The 11,106-nt window shown below is 40.9% G+C and overlaps 1 pseudogene; it reads left to right on the plus strand.

Annotated features, from left to right (window-relative positions):
* Positions 1 to 1,996: 1,996 nt before the first annotated feature.
* On the plus strand, positions 1,997 to 9,803 carry LOC119519051 (annotated as a pseudogene).
* The last annotated feature ends 1,303 nt before the right edge of the window (positions 9,804 to 11,106 follow it).

Genomic DNA, 11,106 nt, shown 5'->3' on the forward strand with positions numbered 1-11,106 from the left:
GTGTATGTGGGTGTGTGTGTGTGTATTGAACTGGAGCATCCTGTACATACTTTTTGGTAATTTCTGTTTTGTACTTAATATATTGCAGATACACAAATATTTTTATGCCTGTTTGTATTAAAAACTATCAATTCTTGCCTTGTTTTTTTTTTCCTTTTCTGTTTTTCTTGTTATTATTGTCTTTATAAACTGCATGCTATGAAAAGCCTTAATGCAGTCTCCTGGGCCTAGAGTTCTAGCCATGGCCTAGCTCTGCAGTTGCCTGTCCAAACCATCCCTGGGTCCCCCATGGGCTGCCCCCATCTTCCCACAGGCTGTCACCTTTCCCACTCAGTGTCCCTGTCCTTTCTTTAGGGAACCCTCCCTCACCTTCACCTGCCCTACTCTTTTCTCTCTCCTCCAGTTCCTCCTTCAGCTCTAGGCTGGGAGCTCCAGGAGGGAGGGGACACGTGTCTTGTTCACCACTGTGTGCCCATTGCCTCCTTCAGGGCCTAGCACCTGTCCAGGGCTTCTTAAATGATTATCGAATGAATGCATGTGAGTGATGAGGCTGGAGAAAGAAAAACATCCCCTGACATCAGGAAAAAGATCTGACACTAATGTACAGACCATGATATTCTTCATGTGGACAAAATCTCACAGAACATTAGCAGCTGACAATTCCACTCTGAGACCATGGTAGGGTGAGGAAAATCCTGGTCCTGTGCAGCCCACAACATGTCAAACATTTTTGTCTCTCAGCTGAAATAAGCAGCTGCTACTTCTTACCCAATTACATGTAGCTTTACCCTTGCTCTAGTCTGCCCCCCCCCAAGATTTGTCCCCACTTTTGGACAGCATCCAATCTAGAGCATTGTTAGACCCTCCAGCAAATCTGCCAACTAAATCCCAGTCTAATAATTATTTCTCACACTGTCTTACAGAGAAACCATGCTTTTCCCCATGGTGCATACTCTCCCACACTGCAATGAGTGATAACCTCAACTGTTCAACTGCAGGTGTGTCCTCGTGGTCTCTGGCTGAACAGTATAGGCTGACCCCCTGAGGGACTGCCTAGGCTGTGATCCTCTCTTGTCACATAATGATGATTATGATGACAAGGCTGATAATGATCATGAACTTGTTTACTGGTGTTACTTGGTGCCAGACCTATTCTGAGCTCTCCACCTACAATATCCTATAATTAATCCCCACAATAACTCTGCAAAGTAAGTCTTGGAATCCCTGCTGTTTGACAGCTGAGGGAGTGAGCATGCAGAGGTTTAGCACACCATCACCCAGCTGGTCAGTTACTGGAGCAGGGTTTGAACTCAGGTGTCTGGCTCCTACTCTGATCTGGGTCCCCAACAGTCTTCAAGGCCTGGGTAGGACGTGGGTTTCTGACCTGCCTTCACCTCTCATAGGTCTTAGAGCTCACTGGAGTGTGGTGGGGAGGAGGAGAAGGTGCTGGGGACTCTGCACATAAGGCCTGGGGGCAGGGGTGGCACCTGTCCTCTCAGAAGGGCCCATGAGCCCAGATAGCCTTATTTGCTGTCCTAAAATGACCACTACTAGGCCCACTAGAGCCTTTCCCAAGGACTATGACTGACCTTCATGGATCTGGTCTGTCTGTGAGGGACACTTGGACTAAGGGTGTGTGCACCGGGGAGATGAGAAGGGGTGTCTCCTGTGCTGGGCACTGGGGAGGGCATTTTGCAGAGACAAAGCATAGAGAGAAGCAGGAATGGGAGAGAGTGGAAGAGCACCGGAGGCAGTGAAAGAGAAAGATACTGAGAGAAAGAGGGAAATTGGAGGGATGGATAAGAGAGATTGAGGGAAGAAAGGAAGGAGAGGAAGAGGGAGTGAAATTTACAGACATTGACAGAGACAGACAAACACAACACTCCTCGGGAGTATTAGGTCAGCACAGGGCCTATTGGAGCTGTGGACAGAGCTTTGAGCGCCTGGCCTAAGGTTTTGAGGGGCAGTGGGCAAGGCTTGGAGGCCCCTCCCTTGGATGTGGCCTGTCAGTCAGTTGTCAGGTGGGCGGTGCGTGCGCTTGGGCACCAGTGCCTCCAAGGCCAACCTGCATTCCCGGGAGCGACCAGAGATGGCGCTAGGAGCCTGCGCCTTGGGAAAGGATAAGCGCTGCCCCTTCAGGAAGTCCGTGGGGCGTCCCAGGCACTGTGCTCTGGTGGGGCCTGAGGGTTTGGGGCCGGTGCCTGCATGGGGTCGGGCGGGAGCTGCCCACCTCTCCCTCCCGTGGTGCTCAGTTCCTGGCCCAAGGCAGTGGAGGTTGGAGCCTGGCGGATGTTGCAGTCAAGCTTTACTTAGGCGGTGGCTGTGGCTCCTCAGAAGTTAGGCCTAGGTGAGTTCTGTGCGCCCGGGGATGTCTGTGGGAGGTGTTAGTGTTAGGGAACAGACCCTTTTGCTGAGTTTCTTATCCTTTAATATGCTGAACCTCCCCGCATTCTCCACTGGAGTCGGTCTTAGTGGATTTGTCTACAGTGGACCCTGAGGGGAACTCCAGATCACCGATCGTAGAAATTATCGTACTTCCATGAACTGCATTAGGATACAATGGATAAAAATGTTTGATTAGCACCTCAATGACTGTACGTTCCCCTTTGTCCGGGGCAGTCCTGGTTTATGTCTGTTTTCCTACTTATAAATGTCATCCCCTTTCACTCTCAGGAGTATCCTGGTATGAACTTCCTGTTATATGGTCACACCCATTAGGTCTAATATAGAAATGTCTCTCAAAAAGTTTAATTTAGTTGCTGAATAACAACAGTTTAAGTTAAAAACTTAAAAATGAACAAAAAATAGGCTGTACAATCGGACACAGACATGTATGCTTGTGCCAGGATGGTCTATCCATGCAGGGGATGCAAGAGATCTCAGTGTCTGGGAGGTTGTAGACCTGAGGGAGCAGGAGCTGGAGGACAGGGAGGCTGACCTTTAATTGTGCACCTTTTTCAGCATTTGATTTGTTTTTCTATTAATATGAACATGTGTTACTTTTCCACAAAAGATACATTAATAATAATAAAGATCCTTGGGAGGGGCCTCAATTGGAGCTGAAAGTATGGCCTGTTACGTGAATCCTGCCTCCTAGAACGTCTCTGGTCAGCTGGACCTTAACAGCCAATGTGACAAGATTTTGGATTTACATTCATGAGACATTTCCTTGTGAAATTGCCACTGTTATAATATCATTATCTTGTTTTGGTATTAGGGTTCCCTCTGCTTTATTTTCTAAAAGAGATTGTGGAGAGTTGGTTTCACTTCTTCCTTAAATGTTTGGCAGAATTTACCGGTAAAACCATCTGAACCTGGTGCTTTCTTTTTTGGAATGTTATTAATTACTGATTCAAAGTTTTAATGGCTACAGGGCTATTCTCATTATCTACTTATTCTTCTGTGAGGTTTGGTAGTTTTTGTCTCTCATGGAATTGGGCCATTTAATTTAACAAATTTTTGGACACAGCAGTGTTCATAGTCTTCTTGATTATCCTTTTAATGTCTGTAGCAGCAGTGGTGATGACCCCTGTTCCATTCCTGATTTTGGTAACTTGTATCTTCTCTATTTTATGTTTGGTTAGCCTAGCTAAAGGTTTATCAGTTTAATCTTTTCAAAAAACAAACTGATGTTTTTGTTTGGTCACAGGTTTTCATTTCTAAGTGATTAACCAGCAAGGTTGTGTGGTAAGTGTATGTTTAGATTGATAAGAAACTACCAACTAGTATCCATAATGACTGTACCATTTGACATTCCCTCAAGCAGTGTTTGAGAGATTCAGTTTCTCTGCATTCTCACTTTTTTTTATGTTACTGCTTTTAATAGTGTGTAGTTATAACTTACAGTAGCCTAATTTGCCTTTCATGGATGCTTAATGATAGCAAACATCTCTTCATGTACTTATTTCCCATCTATTTATTTGTTTTGGTGAAATGTTTGTTCATATATTTTGCCCATTTTTAATTGGATTATTGTGTGTGTGTGTTTTTTTTGCTGTTGAGTTTTATATATTTTTATGTATAAATATTCTACATAGCAGTTCATCATATATGACGTTTGCAAATATTTTTCCTGTCTGTACCTTGTTTTTGCTTGTTTGTTTTATATAAATCTGAGTCTATGCACTCTACCTAAAGAATCTGTGGTTTCATACATCGAATATCCATGATGATAGCAAAATCTTTCTCTTGCCTAGCCTGAGAAATCCTTTGATTCTCTTCCTCTCTCATGTTCTTATCCTTCATTCAATCCAGAAACAACTACTTCAAATATATGTAAAACCTGACCACCATACTTCCCTCCACTGCTACCTGCCACTCTAAGCCACTGTCAAATCTCACCTGAATGACTGTGAGAGCTTCCTAATAGGTCTACTTACTGACTGACTTGGTACTACAGTCCAGTCTTATCCATCAGCCAGAATGATGCTGTTAAAACCTAAGGCAGAAAATCCCACATCTGTTCCCAGCTCACTCACTGTGAAATCCAAAGTTCTTACACTGGAATACAAGGATCTCCACAATGTGTTCCCAACTTGCCCTCTTTTCTTATCTCCTGCACTCCCAATTGCTCTCTCCATTCCAGTTACGATAGCTTTCTAACTATTCTGAAGACACCGGGTATCCTGTGGTTTTGCAGGTAGCTATTCCTGTGCCCAGAATTCTCTGCACTCAGATATCTTCCTGGTTCTAGCATCCCACTTCCAAACAGGCCAGTCTATCCTGTGTAAGTTAAAATGTAAGCTGCTTGCTACCTCCATCAATTGACCATATACTGTTTTTCCTCCAAAGCGTTATTACCTTCTAACATACTGGAATATAACTCAATAAGTTTGTTCATTTTTCTCCAGGTAAAATATAGGCTTGACTTTGTGTCTTTGCGTTTAAAGTGAGTCTCTTGTAGACAGAATATTGATGGATGATGTTCTTTTTATGTATTCTGGCAATCTCTGTCTTTTAATTTGAGAGTTTAATCCATTCCCATATAAAGTAATTTACTGATATGGAAGGATGTACTTCTGTTAGTTAGCTATTTGTTATCTGTATGTCATAGAGCATTTGTTTCTCTATTGCATTTTTTTAAATAGTTGGTTTTTTGTTATGTGCCATTTTGATTCCTTCTTTCCTTTTCTGTAAATGCTTTAATTATATTTTTACTGGTTACCTTGGAGTCTAAATTTAGCATCTTATAAGGACCTTGTTTGAATAATATCAGCACCTATAATCTACAAACAATCCCCCTTTTTTCCTTCATGTTCTCATTCACATAGATTTATAATTACTGCTTTTTGCATTTGTCTTTTAAATCACAGGGGAAAAAAGAGGCATTACAAACCAAAAATTTAAAAATACTGACTTTTATATTAACCTATGAATTTTCATTTGCCAGTGTTCTTTATCTCATCTGAGGGCTTCTAGTTCTGACTAGTGTCCTTTCTTCTCAGCCTGAAGGATTCCCATGAAGACTCCCTCTAGCATTTCTTGAAGATCTGGTCTATGGTTAATGAAATCTCTCAGCATTTGTTTATATGAAAATGTATTTAATTTCTCTATGATGATTTGAAGGTGGATGGACCCCAGATAATCATGTTCCTAGAGCTAATTTATTCCTGTATGTGCAAACCTGTTATGAATGGCAACTTTTATTCTTTTTTTCATGCAATTTATTGACATACATTGACAAACCAGAAAATCATCCAAAGTGTACGGTTAGTGGTTCATGGTATCATCATATATTTGTGCATTCATCTCCACAATCAGTTTTTAAACATTTTCATTATTACAAAAAAAGAATAAAAATTAAAATTAAAAAGAATACATGAAACACCCCATACCCCTTATCCCCCCATTATTTATTTATTTTTTGTCTTTATTTTCTTACTCATCTGTCCATACACTGGATAAGGGAGTTCCCTTCCTTTCCCTCTAGCTATCACCTCAATTCCCTGTTACCCATTTAAAAGTAAAAGTCCTCAAAGAGGTGTCTGTATACATTGGTTGTAATTCAGCTCATCCCATTGCCCTTTAAACCCAGGCCAGTTAAGCTTTACCTTCCTTATTCTACTGCAGCTGCTCTTGTAAAGCTCCCAGTGACCTCCATGCATTTGAATACTGTGGTCCAGTCTCAAGCCTCTCCCTGTATAGTTGGGAGCACTGATTCCACAGCCCACTGTTTCCTTGACACTCCCTCCTCACTGGCTTCCAGGCACCAAACTCTCACTTCCCCGTTACCTCCTGCTTCAGCCTGGCTGAGGCGGACTCCTCGCTTTGCTGCTCCAATGAGAGGAGAGTGGCGGCAGCAGCAGCTCCTCATCACTGCACCCACAGCAGCAGGAGAGCCACTGGTCAGGGCCAAGTCCAGGGCATGCTATGAGGTGGTGATGGAGCTCAGCCCGGAGGCAGCGTGCTGCTTCCACAAGGAGAATAAGAAAAACTGGAAGCCCTTCATCAGCTACCACCCCATCTGCAGAGAGCTCGCCTTCTGGACCCTGCTGCAGGACACAGAGCTTTGGTCCCAGGCAGAGGACCCAGATGGCAACCATGCATGCTGCCTGGCCTCCAGCTCCATAGAGGACAAGGATGAGGACCGCGCCTGGGGCTTCTGCTTTGCCTGCCGGGAAGGAGTCTGAGATGGAGGAACTGGTGCTTACGGAACTGGTGTGCCTGCAGGGTGGACTTTGTGAGGTGGATGTGACCCAAGGACAGTGCTACCCTGTGTACTCGAACCAGGCTGACAAAATACCAGTAATGTGTGGGCAATGGTTTATTGATGGTACATGGCAGCCCCTAGAAGAAGAAAGTAATTTAGTTGAGCAAGTACATCTCAGCTGTTTTAGGGGTCAGCAAATGCAGGAAAATTGTGATACTGAGATGTCAAAATCCATAGTTGGAAAAGATGTTATTAATAGTTTCAAGTTGAGTCAAAACCAGTGTAGTGGCACAGTGTAGATGAAGTATATCTTTACAGTGATGAAACATCTAAAATTGCAAGAACAGTTACCCAAAAGCTGGGATTTTCTAAAGTATCAAGTAGTGCGACCAGACTTCATAGAGGTTATGCGGAAGAAGCCACATTAGAAGACAAGCCATCACAGACTACCTATATTGTATTTGTTGTGCATGGATTGGGCAGAAAGTGGACCAAAGAAGAATTATCAAAAATACAGCCATGATCGCAGAGGCTGCAAGAAAGAGAGAGGAAAAGCATTTAAATTCAGTTTTATTGAGATATATTCACATAATATACAGTCATCCATGGTGTACAATCAGCTGTTCACAGTACCATCATATAGTTGTGCATTCATCACCCCAATCTATTTTTGAACATTTTCCTTATACCAGAAAGAATCAGAATAAGAATAAAAAATAAAAATGAAAAAGAACACCCAAATCATCCTCCCCATCTCCCCCATTTTTCATTTAGTTTTTGTCCCCGTGTTTCTACTCATCCATCCATACACTGGATAAAGGGAGTGTGATCCACAAGGTTTTCACAATCACACTGTCACCCCTTGTAATCTACATTTTTATACATCTTCTTAAAGAGTCAGGCTACTGGGTTGGAGTTTGGTATTTTCAGGTATTTACTTCTAGCTATTCCAATACATTAAAACCTAAAACGTGTTTTCTCTATAGTGTGTAAGAATGTCCACCTGAGTGACCTCTCAGCTCCATTTGAAATCTCTCAGCAACTGAATCTTTATTTCATTTCATTTCACATCCCCCTTTTGGTCAAGAAGATGCACTTAATCCCATGATGCCAGGTCCAGATTCATCCCCAGGAGTCATATCCTGCATTACCAGGGAGATTTAAACCCCTGGGAGTCAGGTCCCATGTAGGGGGGATGGCAATGAGATCACCTGCCAAGGTGGCTTAGTTAGAGAGAGGGAGCCACATCTGAGCAATAAAGAGGCACTTGGGGGGGGGGGACTCTTAGGCAAAATTATAAGCTTACTTTCCTTTGCAGTAACAAGCTTCATAGGGGCAAGCCCCAAGACAGAGGCCTTAGCACATCAAGCCATCAGTCCACATTGTGAAAACATCAGCAATAACCCAGGTGAGGAAGTCCACACCTCTGCATCCTCCCCCAGCTCCTTGTGGGGGGATATATATTTTTATTCTCTGTCCAAATTACTTTGGGATGTGTTGCTATTTCACTCTAACCTATACAGACCTACCATATCTCACTTCCTATTCAAAGTTGCATGTAATTGTGGGGTTTGAAAAATCTGTAGAAATTATATTGCTTAGAAAATATGGATTCTACACCAAATAAAAATTTCCTCCCTTGGTCTCACACAGAAGTTGAAGTTATAACACACAGTCGGTTTCAACCTTTACCCTTTGGCCCAATTTGCCCTAGTCTTAACCAGCTCTGCTTCATTCATATCTCTATTTGAAGTCTGGGCTCTTTTTCAGCTTTTTTTTTAACAGTTGCTGTATGTGTTAATACTGACATTCATATCTGCCAAGCTCTAGCTCTGAGTTTCAGGTGTCACACAGATACCCATTGTTCCAGAGACCAATCAGGTTATACACAAAGGGATCAACATCTCAGAGTCAAAACTTATTCTTGATGGAGACACCATTGATTCTATTACTCCTGACAAAGTAGGAAGTTTAAGGGATTTGTTGAACATCAGCACAATGGACATAATGTATTATACTAGTCCACTTTATAAGGATGAACTAGTTAAAGGCCTTCAGCAAGAGATGAATTGATTATATTCCCTATTCTGTTCTCAGAATCAGACTTTGAAGAAAAAGGGAGTAAAGTCTCATTAGTGTCACATCCCTTGAGATGTGTAATCACTGATGACTTAACAACTGGCTGGAATCCGGTTTGACCCTATGAACCGTTAACTGCAAAAGGAAGAGTTGCCTGATGAATAATGGATGAGTTATGAAGAATGGCATCTACTTGATGAGCTCTGTATAACAAACAAAGGCTGAGGGAAATAGAAGAATGGTCACATGGATTCAAGGCATCGTTTGTGACCAAATACCTGCCTTAAAATTTAAGGTTGAGAATTTCTTCTGTATGAGATACCCACTAGCTATTTTTGTTTTTATTTTGGCATTGCATGGCATCCTTCCAGGAAGCACTGGAAGTCAAAACCATAGTTTGCCCAGAGTTATTTGTAACTGGTTACTAAATATTTTTCATCCAACGTATCCAGTGACCTATAGATTAGAACCATTAATACTGAAACACTACAGCAACATTTCACCTGTTTAGAGCCACTGGTATATACTTCAAATCCTCTGCTTTATGAACATATGAAGCCAAGCTTTCTCAACCCAACAAAATAACTGTCTTAGTTTCAGAAAATGAATGCATTACAGCAATACCAAGACCAGTGACCTCACCAGCCTTATCTTGCCAACACTATGGGGAATCTATAACAAATATAGACAAAGCAAGCAAATTACGAGCTGCTAGCATTGGAAAGGGACTTGGACGAATGTTTTTTTCAAGATTTGGGTATTGATCTACATCACCCCCATCTGATACCTCAGAAAACCCAAGAGAAACTGAGAAGCCAGTTGCCTCACCTCCTGCTACCACTGTGGCAACACAGACCCTTCCACACAGCAGTTCTGGCTTTCTTGATTCTACACTGGAGTGGATCACAGGATTCATTTCAAACTTGGAGAAAGTCTTATGGAGAGACACTATTGGTCAGCTGTCACCTCAAATGCAGCCTATTGGTCATCCTTGGATGTTGCACTCTTTCTTTTAACCTTCATTTACAAATATGAGCACAATAATGATGCAAAACCCAATTTAGACCCAACCTGAACACTTAGAGGACAATAACAGGCCCCAAATCATTTTTTTTTTGTTAAAATATTTGTCAAGACGTGGAGATTTCAGGATTAAGTACATTTTGGTATGGTTAGGGCAAGAAATACTTGAATTTGAAAACACTTTATGTTATTCAAAAAACAAAACTTTTTCATTCCTAAAGAAGTTATTTGCAGTTTTCATTACTTTGATTATAAATCTGACAGAAGCCCTTGTAGAGCATGGAGCAAGAAAGACATAAAAGTGAAGAAAGTTGGAGTGATGTGCATGTAAATGTTATAAAGCATGATCTAATTTCTCCTGAATATAAAGGCATATTAATATGTTGACTCTAATATATTGACCAAAATATGTTATAAATGTAAAATGGTCAAGGTCCATGATATTCTATGTAAACATTATAAGACGGTATCATTATTTTAGTGTCTATGAAAATATCCATCTCCACAATTCCATTGAAAGAGCAGTATAACAGACTTAAAATGTTTTGAATTTAACTTGTTTATAAAAAGTAATGATAAAAAGGAAATGATATTTGAACTACTATATTTAAAATTTTTTTACATCTAATTGCTTTATTTCATTGTATGAAACATTACATTTTTTAACTGTTTTCTTTAAGCATAACTTACGAAGCACATTTATTTTCTATAGTGTTAAGACCCTTTTTCTCAGAACTCCATCTTTGTCCTTTTCAGATGAATATACAGACACTGTGGGATACTTTCAGTATTTTTTCATTAAAAACTTGTGCTTTCACACAAATAACACCAGTTCAGTTATTTTGAAGGAAAAAAAAAAAAACCTTTTTATGTCACATGTACTTCAGAGAATGTAAAGCTTTCTAAACTTGATATGGAGTACCCCATAATGGGTACACTTCATTAACTTTATTAAAAATTAGTAAACTTCTATGGAGTACAGAGCATGGCAACTATTTTAAATGAATAAACATTTCTGTGCCAAACAACATAAATTAAAATATGGAGTGTCCTAACACATTTTAAAGTGTTTAAGAAAATATAATTGAGGCATCTAAAGGCACAATAGACCAGGATTCTGAGGTACTGGAAGGGTTTCCTTCAGCTGAAATTGTTTCCACAGTGCCATTCATTGGAGGAGCTCAAAGTGCTTTAAATAGTGTACATTCAATAACCTATGTAGTAGCTCCTTGAGATAATTGTGTTATTTTCATATTATTTATCAATACACAACTAAGGCTCCAAAATGTTTAAGCTGCCTTGAATTAGATTACCATAGCAAATCATGAGTGTAGATTAAAGCCAGAAGATGTTCT

The sequence above is a fragment of the Choloepus didactylus genome, chromosome 22 (assembly GCF_015220235.1).
Source record: "Choloepus didactylus isolate mChoDid1 chromosome 22, mChoDid1.pri, whole genome shotgun sequence".
NCBI lineage: Eukaryota > Metazoa > Chordata > Mammalia > Pilosa > Megalonychidae > Choloepus > Choloepus didactylus.